At 44.8% G+C, this 18,679-nt stretch overlaps 2 pseudogenes; both read right to left on the reverse strand.

Annotated features, from left to right (window-relative positions):
* Positions 1-1,724: 1,724 nt before the first annotated feature.
* Positions 1,725-1,842, reverse strand: LOC134961744 (5S ribosomal RNA; annotated as a pseudogene).
* Positions 1,843-1,981: 139 nt separating this feature from the next.
* Positions 1,982-2,099, reverse strand: LOC134963931 (5S ribosomal RNA; annotated as a pseudogene).
* Between the last annotated feature and the right edge of the window lie 16,580 nt (positions 2,100-18,679).

Raw genomic sequence — 18,679 nt, forward strand, 5'->3', positions numbered from 1 at the left:
TAAAATGTAGCCTATTTTTGTTCTACTTCTTCTTCTTCTTTGTCTTCATCTTCTTCTTTAAAAACACCACACCGTCTTTAAAAAGAAAGTTTATTAGTCAGGGTCTTCACGTGGGAGTGGCGGCCTTTAAGGTATTTTGCATGGCTGCCGCCTTCCCATGCTTTCCAGCGTCTTCACCTGGTGGACGGTGGCTGTTAAGCTTTTTTGCATAGCACTTGGAGAACCACAAGTGCTAGCATGTCCGGACATAAAGGGCCCACTGGCACCTGTAGTCCACCTGTAAAGAAAATATTAAAATAAAAAAACACTCCGTCTTTAAAAAAAAGTTTATTAGTCAGGGTCTTCACCTGGGGGCGGCGGCCTTTAAGCTTTTTTGCATGGCCACCGCCTCTCCAGGGCTTCCGACGCCTTCACCAGGGGGGCCGGTGCCTCCCCAGGGCTTCCGGCGTCGTCACCTGAGAGGCAGCAGCCTTTAAGGTCTTTTGCATGGCTGCCGCCTCCCCAGGGCTTCCGGCGTCTCCACCTGGGGGGCCGCCGCCTCCCGAGGGCTTCCGGCGTCTTCACCTTGGAGGCAGCGGCCTTTAAGCTCTTTTGCATGGCTGCCGCCTTCCCAGGGCTTCCAGCGTCTTCACCTGGTGGGCGGCGGCTGTTAAGCTCTTTTGCATAGCACTTGGAGAACCACAAGTGCCAGCATGTCCGGACATAAAGGGCCCGCTGGCACCTGTAGTCCACCTGTAAAGAAAATATTAAAATAAAAACACCACACTGTCTTTAAAAAAAGTTTCTTATTCAGGGTCTTCACCTGGGGGCGGCGGTCTCAGGTCCGTCTTTTCGTATGGGCTCAATGGGCTCTTGCCCAAGGGCCCCAGGAGTAAAAGGGCCATTGGCTGATAGCTGAGGGTCCCCTCTTTCCAGGGGTACCAGATTTTAGCAAATCGGCCCTGGGGAACCAGAGATATCCGACTTCAAAGCAGTGGTCCCCATCCAAGCCTCTTAATTGTTCTTCCCAGCCAGATATCTCGGGTTCTGTCTGACTTAGAGTTTTTTTGAGGGTATACTAAAAAAGGTGGGACTCTTCACTTTCAGTGGACATGGGCAGCTTGTCTCTACTATGCCCAGAACCAGATATGTCAGCCTTTAAGCAGCTGGTATACAAAGTTGAATTTGGAACCGCACTAGTATAATGATCTAAGCAAGATATATAAATGGTATAAGAAAACCAATATAGATGCAGTTAGAAAAAAATGTGATTGTAAACTGCTGTTGATTGGCGGTGCTCCCAGGAATTTTGTAGATTAGACTACAATTGAAAAGGAGAGACAAGACAAAAAACCCTTGTTTGGGAGCACTCTTTTGTAATGAATTAAATAGTGTGAGTAAAGTAAATGATGAATGAGATAAAACTTAACCTTTAATTGTTTCTCAAATAAAAGGAAGAAAAAAGGGCGAATAATGAGACAATTAAAAGACTCGTGTCTAGTGTTATAGCAAGAAAAAACTTGTTTAACCTTTTTAGCAAATGAGGTACAAGTTGCTAGGAGAAGGTGAAGATATGGGAGTAATAAATTGGATGGATGTTAGTGTGTTCTAATAGGATAAATGTATCCAGGACAGTCACTAAGCATGCCTCAAAGCAAAGGTATCCAAATGGATAGTGATATGGTAGCAATGTTGAGTGAGCTGAATTTGATCTAGTATGAGAGATAGAGAGACAGGAAAAAGGGGGCCCACTGCACCTGGTATTCTCAGGGGGTTTCCCATCCTGATACTGACCAGGCCATACCTGCTTAGCTTCCGAGATCGGACAGGATCGGGCGCATTCAGGGTAGTATGGCCGTGGGCCTGAGGTAGGAAAGGAATGAAAGAAGATAGGAAGATGATTCTATTGTCTGTACTGAGTACAAATCAACCATAAGTAGTCCGGGAGTGTTATTCCAGGAACAGACATAGAGGTACAGTCAGTTTTGGAGAATTAAAATGGGGCCCACAGCACCTGGTATTCTCAGGAAGTTTTCCTTCCTAATACTGGCCAGGCCACACCTGCTTAGCTTCCGAGATTGGACAGAATCGGGCGTATTCAGGGTAGTATGGCCGTGGGCCAGTGTGAGGAAAATATTGAGTGGAAAGGGAGAATGTACTGCTTTGTGTACTTCACACTCAACCACGACCACTGATGGTCTCGAAATAGTATTTCCAGACAGTATCAGGATGATTAGTAGTGTCTGGGATTGAAGAGAATGTATGTGGTTGGGGAGATTTATGAAAGTGATGTATAGTATATGTGTGTATATGTCATGTTGATTGAAAAAAACTTTTGGAAAGAAATGTGTTTAAGAGGTAGAATGAAGCTAAAGAATTGCTCTGATTAAATAACAAATCACATAAATGGCAAATCACAAAATGTAGGTTAGTCCCTTGGGGGAAAAAAATACAAAAACACAAGAAACAAAAGCAGCAGAAGATAAGTGGACATATATTGGAAGGGAACTCAAGACTGGTTCCCAACTGACAATCTTAATTTTAATCCCTGAGTAGGAAGGGTTAAATGCCAGTATCTCATAACAAATATCAAAATAGTCAGTGATGGGGTATAAGCGTGCTACCATAAAACACATGCATGTTGGAATCTCATAAATTCATTTGTATGTTTAATTCACAATTAGGTATCTGTATATAATAATAGAACCTTGGAGGCATGGGCGGGTGTGAGGACTGAATATTGCAGATTGTCACTAAAATTGGAGAACTGTTATGAAACAGAAGATATAATACTTGTTTACACTGCGATATCTGTGACAGAGGTAAATGTGGTGGTATATAGTGGTCTAATGACCATTACCACTATCTAGGGTAGACTGAAACCTCTTTGCAGACTAGTGGTAAATATAGGCGTATTTATAGACCCTGATGGTCTAGTGGAATTACCTAATGTGAGTCGTTTATAAGGAGGGAATACACGGTAGGCGCTGAAAAACAGTGCACTGTAAGATCAGTGTTAAGCACGGGAAAGATTCCCGTGCTGCACTGTTGTATGATGGTGCGCCTAAGACCCTGGTGGTCTAGTGTAGATTACCCTGGCCGCACAATCTGCGGCTGATGTTAAACTTACCTCTGCAAAGTCCTGCTGGTCCCGCTGTTAGTGACGAGCGCGGCCGCCCGCTTCCGGGTTGGGAGTCGCCGCGATGACGTCACGGTTGACGATTCTCTCTCGACGTACGTTTCACCTTTTGGCTTGGTCACGAGAGCCCCTCTTTACTGCTCTCATGTGGCCAGTACTAAAAGGTTAAGATAACCAATAAAATGATTTGGTTGTAACTGATTGCTAAACGGACCAATCAGAATACTGGTGGGGTGTCCCTTGGAATCCATTTTGGAAGAGGGAAAAGAGAAGGGAAAGGAAAGGGAAGGGGCAAGAAATGATGGGGAAGGTGACGTGGAGCTGGCTAAACTTGGGAAAGGGGAAAAGATGAGAGCGTGGAGGATTGTGAATAGGAGAAATAAGATGTGTAAGCAATAGAATGGTGATACATAATGTGTGTAGAGAGTGAGTGAATGAAAAATGAATAAAATAGATATAAAATATAATAATGATAATAAAATTAAATAAATATGAATATAAATGAAAATGAAAATGAAAATAAAAATAAATATATATAAAAATAATAAAAATAATAATAATGATGAAAATAAAAATAAATAATAAAAATAAAAATAAATATAAAAATAAATATAAATATAAAAATAAAAATAAATATAAATAATAAATAATAAATAATAAATGTAAAAATAATAAATATAGAAATGAAATGAAAAGTGAAATAAAATTAAATAAAATAAAATAAAATAAAAGGGTGTGAAAAAATTATAAGGAGGAACGGGTGTGGTTAAAACCGGGGTGGTCTGACTTGTGGAGGGAGTGGAGAAAGGAGATGGTAGAGTGTGGGTGTGTAGACGAGAGGGTCTGTGGGTTGTGTGTGGTGTGATCTATAAATGTTGTGTTGGGTTGGGTGGAGGTGACAAGTCACTGGAGCAATGTGACCTTGGAGGTGAAAAGTGAATGTTACAAGCTGAAAAAAGGGGGAGAAAAGAGTGCTTTGGGTGCAGGATTGGTGGAAAAAACGGAGAAAGGTGAGGGGGGAGAAAAAAAAGGGAATGGAGGAATGGATGGAGGGAATGGAAAAAGGGGGGGGGGAAAGGGGGGAAAAGAAAAAGAAGAAGAGAAAGGGGTAAGGGGATAGGGAGGGGAAAAAATGGGGGGAAAGGGAAAAAAGGAAGAAAGAAAGGTAAGGGTGAGTGGTGGATGGGCAGGGAAGGAGGGGGGAGGGAGGAGGGGGAAAGATGAAGGAAGGGGAAGGAGGAGGGAAAATAGAAGGGGTGGAAGGGAGATGGGGGTGACGTGGAGGGACAAAGGGGGAAGAGAAGGGATGGACTTTAAGAATTATGTGGGCAGAAAGATGCTGTAATTGATATATTCATTTAGACCTTTGGGCATTAAAGTGTCCAGCTTGAAAATCCATTCGGATTCCTTCTTCTGGAGTGCCAAGTGATAGTCTCCACCTCTTAAACCCATTCTGACATGTTCCAGACCTGAAAAATGAAGATCCTCAGTTCGACTATCATGGAAACGTAGGAAGTGTCTGGCCGCGACCGGAAGTACGTTACCGGAAGCCACTGTGCGCTCCAAGTGCATTCCACTAGAAGAAGTACGGAAAGCTCTGTTAAAGGATGACCGGAAGGACGTCACCGGAAGTCCTTATGCGGTCCAAGGGCGTTCCACCGGGAGACGCGTTAAACGCTCTGCTATTTTACGATTATGACTCTCCTCACAATAATGTTACATAGACTGAGGGGACTGGGATTCATTGTAAATAAACAGTTTAAAAGCCTGGCTAGGAGATTATACGTATACACTCATCCCAGCCGGAACCGGAAGTCACATGAATGTCACTTCCGGAAATCACGATGCAATTTTAAAAATTATCTCTAAAAGATGTATAGTTCTGTTTTCATGAGACTTACCATCTTGTTGACATGTCTATTTGTATTTTGGTAATATTTATCTATATGAAATCTAGGCATCATCCAAGGTATATTCATTATTGTTTAGATATGACCTTTGAACCGGAAGTAATGGTGGTCTAAGGTATAAATAGAATATCCTGTTCACTTCACTCTCACTGCCTGATGAAGGGAGATTCCCGAAACGCGTAGCAGCAGGAGAGTGGAGTATTCACTGAACCCTTAACAGGTGAAAGGCTAAACCGGCGATTGGAACGTGGACGAGGGAACCCGGTTCCGGAGCCAGTTACCCTAAGGTTACATCTGATACGCCCACTTAACTCTTTCATCTGGTAATCCTCCACCTTTATTACCCTCCATTTGGGAGAAAAAAACTTTTACCAATCCAGATCTGCATTTTATGTGTGTTTTTTATGTTTTATTTTGTATTTGATCATCCATTGTATTAAATCTTGCCCTATTCAAATATACTACACTATATGCTTTATCTCTATTTTTTTACATGTGAAACGAATTCAAGAACATATGCATATAGGAAGTATTAAGGGAAGTATTACCTTTTAATTAAGCGCACATGAGATTAACACACTCTTCATGTGTATTTCACGCATTTAGCGCACCCTATTACACCTACTTTATCTATTCACTATTTCACATCGGTACAAGGGAATACCATTGGTGCAAGGGGGCAGCTGCTTTTGCTATTGGCGCCATATTCGTTCTCTATACTTTTTCTATACCAGGGTACAAAGATCAGTGGTCAATGAGATGTTCTCCAGCTGGGCACTAGTAGTCAGCGGTATACCACAAGGGTCCATATTTGGTCCACTACTGTTCAATATATGTATTAATGACCTAGGAATAGGCCTGGGAAGCATAGTATCAATCTTTGCAGATGATACTAAACTGTGTAAGGTAATTAATTCGGAAATAGATGTGGAGTCTACAGAATGACTTATTTAAACTTGAATTCTGGGTGTCTAAATGGGGAATGAGGTTCAATATTGAAAAATGCAAAGCTATGCATTTTGGGATTAAAAACAAACTTGCATCCTATTCACTTAATGGGGAAAATATAGGGGTATCAGTAGTGGAAAAAGATTTGGGGGTCCTCATAGATAATACACTCAATAACAGTACACAGTGTCAAAATGCAGTGAAGAAGACAAGTAAAGTCCTTGCTTGCATAAAACGGGGTATTGAGACCAGGGACGAGGATGTAATCATGTCGCTGTACAAATCATTGGTACGTCCGCACCTGGAATATTGTGTTACATTTTTGGCACCATATTACTAAAAAGATATTGCGGAACTCGAAAGAGTTCAAAGGCGTGCTACTAAACTGATTAAAGGGTTAGAGACACTGGAGTACGAGGAAAGGCTAACTATGTTAAATATGTATACTCTAGAAAAGAGGCGTCTAAGAGGAGATATTATTAATATCTTCAAATATGTAAAGGGTCATTACAAGGAGTTAGCAGGGGATTTGTTTATTAATAGAACTCTGTATAGGACACGTGGACACTCACTGAGGTTAGAGGAGAGAAAATTCCGTACAAAACGTAGGAAGGGGTTCTTCACGGTAAGGTCAATAAAGATTTGGAAGAAGGTAATAATGGCGGACTCTGTAAATGCATTCAAAATCAGATTGGACAGCTTTCTAGCTGAAATAAGTATCTAAGGCTACAGCATTTAATATATTGGCATTAGTATCTGTCACACGCCATAGGCGGCGTTCACCGCGCTTACCCCTGCGTGCCTGCTGGTCTGTGTTGCGGCCTCCACCTTCGGTGGTCCACGGGCTCCGGCGTCTGGCTGGCGCGGCTACCGGCGGTTCACCGGGGCAGGGGCGCCGCCATGACACCCGGCATCACGTGGGCGGGGAGCAGGTGACGTCATCAGACTGTTCCGCCAATCCAGCGGAGGCGCGAGATTCAAAGTCAGACGCTGGGAAGAGCCTCGGCGCCTGAGTATCATCTTTTCCCCTGACGTGGATGCCAGTGCTCTTGTTCCCGACATATCTCTCTGCAGTCGTACCCCAGTGTCTCCGGCACTTCCAGGTGCCAGTTGCTGCACAGTTCAGCGGATACTGCGGCTGGTGTGTTTCTCTGCAATCCAGTCACCAGTGCTTCTTGGAGTCAGCACTCAGCGTGTGCTGCAGGCTAATCACCGCTCTCAAGTCATACAAATCATCAGTGTCTTTAACCACCGCTCTCAAGTACTACAAATCATCAGTGTCTTTAATCACCGCTCTCAAGTCATACAAGTCATCAGTGTCTTTAACCACCGTTCTCAAGTTCTACAAATCATCAGTGTCTTTAACCGCTCTCAAGTTTTATAAATCATCAGTGTCTTTAACCACCGCTCACAAGTGTTTCAAATCGTCAGAGTCTTTAACCACCGTTCACCAGTTCTTCAAATCACCAGTATCTTTAAAAACATCACTTACAAGTTCTTCAGTCATTATTATCTTGTACCAACACTCACAAGTACTTCTTTTCCTGGAATCTTCAGCATTGCTTACGAGTTCTCCTATAGGCCTGGACATTTCCCCATACGTTCCTTCTCTGCTATGTGACATTGTGTTGCTCTCTTCCTGCAACAAAGTTCTTTAATATTTTCACCAAGCTTTACTGTCAGAGTCCTGTATGAGGAAGACCTATATTAAGCCATCCCTGTTCCAACCCAACTGTGGTTCCTCTCCCCTACCATCGGGAGAACCCACGAGTTCACAACACCCCCAACCTAGGTCAGTGACAGTATCTGGGAGTTGTACGAAATATAGTTGACAATTGGTACGAAACCATTATTTCAACTGGTGCATTATAATGTGCACAGCTAAACACAGAATACAGGTTGAACCCAATAGGCATTTCACCTCTTTTCAACCTCATCAAACTATGTTACTATGTTAATCCCATTGTGCAGCTGTAACATTTTTTGGGGAAAAAAAGAAATCACAGATACTGTACATACATTCAAATGGGAACATCAGTGCCATTTCCCTGTATTGGTTATAAGTAGTGATGTGCACCGGAAATTTTTTGTGTTTTGTGTTTTGGTTTTGGATTCGGTTCCGCGGCCGTGTTTTGGATTCGGACGCATTTTGGCAAAACCTCCCTTAAATCTTTTTGTTGGATTCGGGTGTGTTTTGGATTCGGGTGTTTTTTTTTAAAAAAAACCCCTCAAAAACAGCTTAAATCATAGAATTTGGGGGTAATTTTGATCCTATAGTGTTATTAACCTCAATAACCATAATTTTCACTCATTTCCAGTCTATTCTGAACACCTCACACCTCACAATATTATTTTTAGTCCTAAAATTTGCACCGAGGTCGCTGAATGGCTAAGCTAAGCGACCCAAGTGGCCGGCACAAACACCTGGCCCATTTAGGGGTGGCACTGCGGTGTCAGACAGGATGGCACTTAAAAAAATTGTCCCCAAACAGCACATGATGCAAAGAAAAGAGAAAAAGAGGTGCACTGCGGTCGCTGGATGGCAGAGCTAAGCGACACAAACACCTCAATATCACAGGAATTATTTTTGTTCTAATCAATGGTATTATTGGTCCAAATCACTGGAAGAAAATGACAAAATCACTGGAATTATTCGTTCTAATCAATGGTATTATTGGTCCAAATCACTGGAATAAAATTACAAAATCACTGGAATTAAATGGCAGTAATGTCGGGAATTATTTCAAATGGCAGTGCCACTGGACATATACGGAAGTGTCAGACAGGATGGCACTTAAAAAAATAGTCCCCAAACAGCACATGATGCAAAGAAAAGAGAAAAAGAGGTGCACTGTGGTCGCTGGATGGCTAAGCTAAGCAACACAAACACCTCAATATCACAGAAATTATTTGTTCTAATCAATGGTATTATTGGTCCAAATCACTGGAAGAAAATGACAAAATGACAGGAATTATTCATTCTAATCAATGGTATTATTGGTCTAAATCACTGGAAGAAAATGACAAAATCACAGGAATTATTCATTCTAATCAATGGTATTATTGGTCCAAATCACTGGAAGAAAATAACAAAATTACAGGAATTATTTGTTCTAATCAATGGTGTTACTGGTCCAAATCACTGGAAGAAAATGACAAAATCACGTTCTAATCAATGGTATTATTGGTCCAAATCACTGGAAGAAAATGACAAAATTACTGGAATTATTTGGCAAGATCCGGCGGCGGGGGGGCAGTGACGTGGGGAGTGAAGTTTCTTTACTCCCCCCGTCACCCGGCTGCATTGAAGTGCAGGCAAATATGGACGAGATCGTCCATATTGGCCTGCATGTACAGCTGACGGGGGACCAGCGATGAACGAGCGCGGGGCCGCGCATAGTTCATCGCTGGAGCCTCCACACTGCACGATATGAACGTTATCTCGTTCATTAATGAAAGAGATCGTTCATATCGTGCAGTCATGTCGGCCAGTCTGTAGGGCCCATAACAGCACACTGATTATACTGAGAACTGATTATACTGATCACTGATGATACTACGGAGAACTGACACTGAGCAGCGAGAACAGCACTGGACTATTGTACTGTAGTATACTGGTCACCACAATGCAGCACTGACACTGAGCACAGATATTAAGCACTGATCAGGATACTAAAAGTGACATGGTGCAGCAAGATAACGCTATGGCCTACTGTACTGTACTACTATATACCGGTGGTCACCACAATGCAGCACTGTACTACTATATACTGGTCCCCACAATGCAGCACATATATTGAGCACTGATTTGGAGAATAGAACTGAGTCTGACACGGAGCTGCAAGATACAGCAATGGACAACTGTACTGTACTACTATATACTGGTGGTCACCACAATGCAGCACTGTACTACTATATACTGGTCCCCACAATGCAGCACAGATATTGAGCACTGATCTGGAGAATAGAACTGAGTCTGACACGGAGCTGCAAGATACAGCAATGGACAACTGTACTGTACTACTATATACTGGTGCTCACCACAATGCAGCACTGTACTACTATATACTGGTCCCCACAATGCAGCACACTGAGCACAGATATTGAGCTTTTCAGGCAGAGAACGTAGCCACATCCTCTCCGTTCAATCGACAATGCACGAGTGAAAATGGCGGCAACACGCGGTTATTTATATGGAATCCGAATCTCGTGAGAATCCGACAGCGGGATGATGACGTTTTCCACCGTTCGGGTTTTGCGTGTTAGGCGGGAAGAACCGAGGCTGCCCCTGACCTGTGTAAATCACGTGAAGTTCGGGGGGGTTCGGATCTCGACGAACCGAACCCGTTCATCTCTAGTTATAAGACACAGTGCTCCCTATGGCTACATGCATTTTAAATAAAGTTTCTTGTGGCCACTTACAGTATATGGAACCTCTTGTAAAGCACAATACACAAACAAATTCTTCAAAATATAAGAGTTTTTTCTTCAACAAGTAGATCTTACTAACTTTGGGGCTCATTTACATTTGGATGTAAGTCATTTTTATGACACGCCTCTCAGATGGAGCAGTACACGTCCACAATGATAGTTGTTACTTTCACATCTCCCTGAAATGCTTTTTCAAAAGTAGGCAAGTAAGTCGGGTTCTGTTGTATAACCTGGGCAGAGTCAAGGTCTGCAGAAGCATGACCGGAACACCAACTGTCAGTGCAGTGCTATACGCTGGAAGTCCAACTGCACTAAGTGAGTGTAATAATTCCACTCATACTGTATAGTCATTTTGGACAGGTTGGTATTGGGTGACCGGTGGTTGGGAGAATGGCGGTCACCATAGCGACGCCGGGATTCCGTCTGTCAGATGGCCAGCAGGTGGGGTTTCGGCCAGCACAACAAAGACCCTTGCGGGCTCGTCGCGTTTGCCACAGGTTCTATCCCACTCTATGGGAATAGTCCCTGTTGCTCGGCATGCCAACTGGCGGGCTAGTCAGTGTTCATGATGCCAGCGCTGGTATTGTAACCGCATCCTTTTTGGACTTGAGGAGCCTGCACACTGCAAGCGTCTGGTTGTTCATTTATTGCTCCTCTCCCTGATGTTAGATCGAGACCATACATACCTCAGTCCTTTTCTAAGTCACTAAGCTATACAACAGTGAAAATGTGATATATACAGTAGTTTTTGTGTGATGCCAGAACGTACAGACACAGTCTAAATTTCACTTTTTTTTTTGTCTCCATGGTCCATATACAGTCCCTAGAAGTATAATTCTCAATAAAAAAATGTCTATGTACAGACACAACCCTTCTAGTTTTATTATATGTATAGATTTTTATTGTAGGGTGTCCCTATTTATCTTTGGCTATGTAAGGCTTTGTGTGAACCCAATTTCCACCTGTTGTTATGTTGTTTATTACTGTTCCAGTGTTTCAATGATAACCTCATTTAAGGACCAAACAATGAAAAAATCGGAGTAAATGTGTGAAAAGCACAAACATTATACGATTGGTCTGATTCTGCATATGCTACAGCAGTGTTTTTTTACCACTGTGCCGTGGCACACTAGTGTGCCCTGAGCAGTCTCCAGCAGGGACGTGCAGTCAGGGGAGGCAGGGGAGGCAGTGCCTCCCCTGTCATAATGATTACAATAATACAAAGAAGATACTAAACACTACTTTGTATTATTTCAATCATTTTTAACCTGACAATGCAGCTAAATCTCTATGGGAGGCAGCGCTCTCCTCCCAGCGACAATAATAAAGTGTCTGAAGAGGGGGGCGGGCAGGGGGCGGGGCCAAATCGCAGGCTGGAAAAGCCCATTGAAAAACTAGTGGAAAGCGGCACCAGCACAATTGCCTCATTGACTGGGGCTGTGCCTTTAGCTCACATCAAGGCACACCCCTGTCAATCATTGGACAGCGGCAGGGGGTGGGCTGGAACGAACGGCAGCCCTCTTACCACCACTTCCTAGTTCGATGCAGAACACAGCAGCAGCCGACGGACAGCATAATTATTCAAAAGAGCTGTTCTCTCCCTCCACAATCCTGCACTGAACTGGCTTGGCTTAGGTCGCGTCCTTTCCCTTATCTTTATTTTACTACCAGCTATCAGCTCTTTAGAATGATTGATTAGGCTGTCATAGGCTAACGCTGTGTTGTGCACGGAACTCGGAAGTGGAGGGAGGACGGTTGCACTTGTCTGCTCACATGCACCAGAGGATCACAGAAAAGGTGATTGCAGGGTTGCTAGGAGCAAAAAACACATATTGCCCTATAGGTTACTTCTTTACCCTGCACATTGAGGGTACCCATCTATCTATCTATCTATCTATCTATCACAATGTGTAAAAAGGGGGACCGGCTGCCGTAATGTGTAAAATGGGGACGCTGTCTGCCGTAATGTGTAAAATGGGGACGCTGTCTGCCGTAATGTGTAAAAAGGGGACGCTGTCTGCCGTTATGTGTAAAAAGGGGACTCTGTCTGCCGTAATGTGTAAAAAGGGGACGCTGTCTGCCGTTATGTGTAAAAAGGGACGCTGTCTGCCGTTATGTGTAAAAAGGGACGCTGTCTGCCGTAATGTGTAAAAAGGGACGCTGTCTGCCGTAATGTGTAAAAAAGGGGACGCTGTCTGCCGTAATGTATAAAAAGGGGACGCTGTCTGCCGTAATGTGTAAAAAGGGGAATCTGTCCACCGTAATGTGTAAAAGGGGCTCTACCTGGTGTAGTGGTGCTACTGTGCACCGTAATTTGAATAATGGAGACTACTGTGCACCATTATATGAATTGGTATTATTTTGTGTCCACACCCCTATATATTTTTACATAGAGGGGTGGGGGGCTCCGATGCCGTTTCTTGCTCACACCGCTAAAATGTCTAGTTACGGCACTGTTGCTAGGTATCTATTTCCCTGGGGTACAATGGTACTGTGTCTCTTTACATTGAAGTGGGTGATAGTGATATATCCATCTACTGCAGCAAGTACAGTAAGTGCAGGGACATGTGAACAAACTGTACAGAGGGTGCAATAAATGAAACAATAGTAGATGTAGATTAATATAATACTTTAGGATGATGGCCTTTTTTTTTTAATTGCTAAGACCCTAAGAGAGTCATAAAAATTAAACATTACAATTAATACCCCATTAATTCCACAAATAGTGCTGTCATTCTGTCATGGTTTTATATTTATTGCACAGGGTTTTTTTTTTTATAGCTCCTGCACAAGCCAGGCACTGATTCCGAGGGAAGGGCAGAGGATTTGGGAGCTGCTGCAAGTTCAGCTTGTAGAGCATTTGCAGCCATGTGGAGGCAGGGTGGCTTCACTAATACCCCTTTTCCACTAGCTCCTTAAAACACGGGTAAATGCGCGGGGGCGCGCATTTACCCGTGTTTTTCCCTAGTGGAAACGGGTCCCCCGGCAAATTCCCGGATCAAGTGATCCGGGAATCCTACCCTGGTAGCTAGCCGGGTTGAACACGTGTTCAACCCGGCTAGCTGTCTAGTGTGAACGGGAGCCTGTCGAGGCGACACGGCTCCCGTTCACAGTGCATAGGGAGGGCGGCGCTGGGAGATCATGTGATCTCCCAGCGCCGCCCCTGCCGCATCACTAGCGCGTCACCAACCCGGCAATTGCCGGGTTGGTTAGCGCTGTCCGCAGGGGGCTGTAGCACGGGTCGCAGCCGTGTCAGGCGACACGGCTGTGACCCGTGCTACGCTAGTGGAAAAGGGGTATTATTCAGAGTTGCATTTTTCACAATTGAATTGCGATCACATCGGTGCCCGCCATTAGCAGCTTGGGTGGCCTTGACCTGTGCTGGGCGACCCCCAGCATTGAAGTGATAGTAGTTGCAGTTTTGCTATTTTAGCAAAACTGCAACAATGCTGAATAAGGCCCCTAGTATAACACCTCCTGTCATAGCTTCTAGGAAACCTCTGGCTGTAACGGGAAATAACTTCCCCATCACTGTGTATATACATGTGCTGCTGCTCAGTTTAGCCAGTGCCTCCCCAGGCATTTACCTCACCGCACGTCACTGGTCTCCAGGTGTGTCGCCATAGAAGCACAGCCAGGCCCGTCAGTGTTTTGCCGCTACTGAGGCCCTGGAACGAGCAATACTGGTGGGTTTAGTGGTTGCAGAGCCAGTTCTTATTTTGGACCCGGGCAGTGTTGGGCTCTTCTGGCTTTCTCAGATGTGGCTCAGGCGTTACCTATGGAGAAGCTGCAACAAGACATCATAGGACATGCAACAGCACCATGCATCACCATTATATTTGAATGTGCCTTTGCAATACTTAAATCTTGTTCAGTGTGCCGCGAGTTGTAAAGGGTTGAAAATCTCTGTGCTACAGTGTCGTCACCATGTTGTTATAAAAACGACAAAAGACGAGCATTGGTAGAGGGGCTGCTGGAGGGGCCTGGCAGAAGCCCCAGTTTGCTACCCCTCCCCAGTATGCCTATGCTGTAGCCAGTGGCAGTGGCGCCGTCTTCATGGTGATCTCTTTGGGAAGATGGCAATGCACATAGAAAGCAAAGACTCTGGCACTGCTCCTGATTTGCTTCTGGTCTGTGAACACGGACCGGCACCTGATTTAAGATACCCGTGCCATCACCGGAGACCGGACTGGGGAGCAAGAGAGGTGTGCGCTGTGCTCTCCTGCCCTCGCTGCAAGCAAGGTGGTTGGGCCGCAAAGGAACCCTGCCCGTGGGCCACAAAAGGATGCGGTAGAGGCTGCGAGTTTGACACCCCTGCCCTAGAGTTTCAGAATTTCTGTCACGGCACCCCAAGACCACAGTTTCTTAGTGAGAAATTTAGAAAAAAATATAAAATAAAGTAAATTGTGTTTATAATATGTCATCTTTAGGTTCAGTTATGTGGTGAAGGACTGGTTTTGCCAATTAAATTCAGTATAAGCAATTTGAATTGTTCATGGACCACCAAACTACGGCACCACTGCAAGGCCTCACTTATCCCCCCCTTCCCACCTTTCCTGAGGAACCCCAGGGTCTCACGGCCCCCTGTTTGGAAACTACTGCCATAAAATAAACTTATTTTATAACTACATGTAATACACCTTAGATCTCAGTTCCTTTAAGGTTTTATATCCTTGTATACAGTAAACTACACATATCTGAAAATCCTACACCAGGCACAAGTAATAATTCAGATGTGTTGTTGACCGGCGGCCGGGATCCTGGCGGTCATCATACCGACGACGGGATCCTGACTGCCAGCATGCCGGAAGAGGGGCAAGCGAAACGAAGCCCCTTGCTGCGGGCTTCACACTGCGTGCTTGGTGGCTTGCTGCGCTCACCACAGGTTCTATTCCCACTCCATGGGTGTCATGGACACCAACTAGTGGGAATAGTCCTCGGCCCCACTGACGGCATTCAGTGGCCGGGATCCCGGTGGTGGTAAGCTGACCGCCGGGATGGTGATTACATCCCATTTAGATGACTATGTGGGAGTTTTATCATTATTATCCTATTTGTATGTAAAAAGTGTTGAAAGGGGAGAGCGCTACTGTCCAGATTCCATACTGTTCCTTCAGGAAGGCTTCACTCCCTGTACCAAGATGGCTGCTGACCTAAATCCTGCACATAAATGCGGCGGCATCTTGTCAATGTCTTAGAGCATCACAGTGGGAGACAGTAGTTTTTCACTTAACTCCTCAGAGACCTGAGATTATCAGAGATCCACAACACTTCCAGTGATCCTGCCGAATAACACTCATCTCATCTCAACCTCCGCTCAGTGAGAACCAGTGTGTAACAGTGATTAAGTGGGGTTCATAGAAATATTTTATGCAATTCACAGTATGAGCTTACCATCTTCTGAGTGTTTATTATACATCTTTATTTTTTATTTTTTGGTCAGAGAATTTTTTTTTATTATTTTAGAATGTAACTGGACCCTTTATTGTTATTTCCCCCTCAGCTCACTTTAAAATAGTTATAAAGGAGAAAGATATCTAAAAACAATTATAGAGTAAGACCATTTTCCTTACTGTTTAAGCTGCAAACTAGGTGTCCTGTTAGTTGCTTTTCATTTTGCCTTTGTATGCCTTACTGCCATGTTTTACTTATTGCACAGTGTAATCTATGTAGTGGACCCAAAATGGCTGCCTCACATGGTACTCTCTTGTGTAGAATAAACAATGCATGGTTCTAAATTCTCCTAATATATTTGTCTCCCTAAATATGTGTCATTTCTTCACCTTTTGAGAGAATTTATTTATTAAGACAACTTCAAGCAAAATATATTTAAAAAATAAATGTCTATTTTTATTTTAAGCAAAATGTAGCCTATTTTTGTTCTACTACTTCTTCGTCTTCTTCTTCTTCATCTTCTTCTTTGTCTTCATCTTCTTCTTTAAAAACACCACACTGTCTTTAAGAAAAAAGTTTATTAGTCAGGGTCTTCACCTGGGGGCGGCGGCCTTTAAGCTCTTTTGCATGGCTGCCGACTTCCCATGGCTTCCAGCTTCTTCACCTGGTGGGCGGCGGCTGTTAAGCTCTTTTGCATAGCACTTGGAGAACCACAATTGCCAGCATGTCAGGACATAAAGGGCCCGCTGGCACCTGTAAAGAAAATATTAAAATAAAAACACCACACCGTCTTTAAAAAAAAGTTTATTAGTCGGGGTCTTCAGCTGGGGACGGCGGCATTTAAGCACTTTTGCATGGCCACCGCCTCTCCAGAGCTTCCGCCGTCTTCACCTGGGGGGGCGCCGCCTCCCCAGGGCTTCTGTCGTCTTTCTCCGGCGTCTTCACCTGGGAGGCAGCGGCCTTTAAGCTCTTTTGCATGGCTGCCGCCTTCCCAGGGCTTCCAGCGTCTTCACCTGGTGGACGGTGGCTGTTAAGCTTTTTTGCATAGCACTTGGAGAACCACAAGTGCTAGCATGTCCGGACATAAATGGCCCACTGGCACCTGTAGTCCACCTGTAAAGAAAATATTAAAATAAAAACACCACTCCGTCTTTAAAAAAAAGTTTATTAGTCAGGGTCTTCACATGGGGGCGGCTGCCTTTAAGCTCTTTTGCATGGCTGCCGCCTCCCCAGGGCTTCCGGCGTCTTCACCTGGGGGGCCACCGCCTCCCCAGGGCTTCCGGCGTCTTCACCTTGGAGGCAGCGGCCTTTAAGCTCTTTTTCATGGCTGCCGACTTCCCAGAGCTTCCAGAGTCTTCACCTGGTGGGCAGCGGCCGTTAAGCTCTTTTGCATAGCACTTGGAGAACCACAAGTGCCAGCATGTCCGGACATGTCCACCTGTAAAGAAAATATTAAAATAAAAACACCACACCATCTTTAAAAAAAAGTTTATTATTCAGGGTCTTCACCTGGGGGCGGCGGCCTTTAAGCTCGTTTGCATGGCTGCCGCCCATCCAGGACTTCCAGTGTCTTCTTTCTTTAGAAGCTCTTCCGCTGTCAGACTGACGCCGATGCCTCGCGCTGACTTATATAAGTCAGCCGGAGGGGCCGGGGTGATGACGCAGCGAGCCGTGATTGGCTCGTGGTTGCCATCTTGAATCTCAAAAAAAACGCTGAGGTGCCATTTTTTAAATTGGTACCGCTCTGCTGCCAAACTCTGCAGAATGGCAGTGCCACTAATACTCTCACTGCCACCGATGCCCGCACCTCCACGCACCCATACAGTGATGGCAGCGGATCCAGTGACGGATCCTCTGGCCAATCACTGTGGCCTCACTGACAGGGGCGTGCTTTCATGGGTTGAAAGCACGTCCCTGTATGAAAGCAGCACCTCTGATGGTGCCGCTTTCCCATGCATTTCCAAAGGACTTTTAATGCCCATGGCTAGGCGCCGCCCACCCCCGTCCCCCACTCCCACACCCTTCCCCATTCACAATGGGAGGCACCACGATCGGTGCCTCCCAAACACATTTAAACAGGGATAATGATTAGATTAATATAAAGGAGATACTTATGACACAGAATACAGTATGTGTCATAAGTATCTTCTTTATATTATTTTAATCATTAATGACAGGGGAGGCACTGCCTCCCCCGCCTTCCCTGACTGCACGTCCCTGGTTTGCCCAGACCACCCGCCCACCAACTAACCTTGCCTAACCCAGTCTTCCCATCTGTCACCTCAAATCTGATATTTTGACCTATTTACCCGGCAGGAGAAAAACGCACCTATACGTCAATGGTGAGAGAGTTAAAAAAGAGAGCAAGAAATGAGTGGGGCATGGAGAGCCCACCGGGGGAATGCAGAGGTAAAGGCCCATGCTTAGGGGTGTGGCCTGCTGCCACAGAGGCTTGGCTAAAATGGTATAGGGCCCATGATAAATATATATAGTAAATACTGCTAGTGCATGCATGATAATGTACCAGATTAATAACTGCAATGCACTGTAGATAATATGTATAATGTACAATTCAAGTGCACAGACGGGACCTGATCCATAGACGAGGAGGTGGGCCCCCAGGCAGTAGGGCCCACCGATGGTTTCCCCTGTACCCCTATGGGCCAGTCCAACCCTGAGTGGGAGTGAGGGGGGGAGGGGGACAGTCATAACCACCATAGCATTCATTTCTGATGCTAACAGGAATTACAACTGCACAAATGTAGCTATTCTCGTTGTGGCTACATCTTAAGGCGATTGCGCCTTGTTAGTCGCGACCGCACCGCGTACGTCTCGGCATCTAAGACATGTGTGGGCCCCATTCACATGGATGGGGGCG

Source organism: Pseudophryne corroboree, chromosome 9 (assembly GCF_028390025.1).
Source record: "Pseudophryne corroboree isolate aPseCor3 chromosome 9, aPseCor3.hap2, whole genome shotgun sequence".
NCBI classification, from domain to species: domain Eukaryota; kingdom Metazoa; phylum Chordata; class Amphibia; order Anura; family Myobatrachidae; genus Pseudophryne; species Pseudophryne corroboree.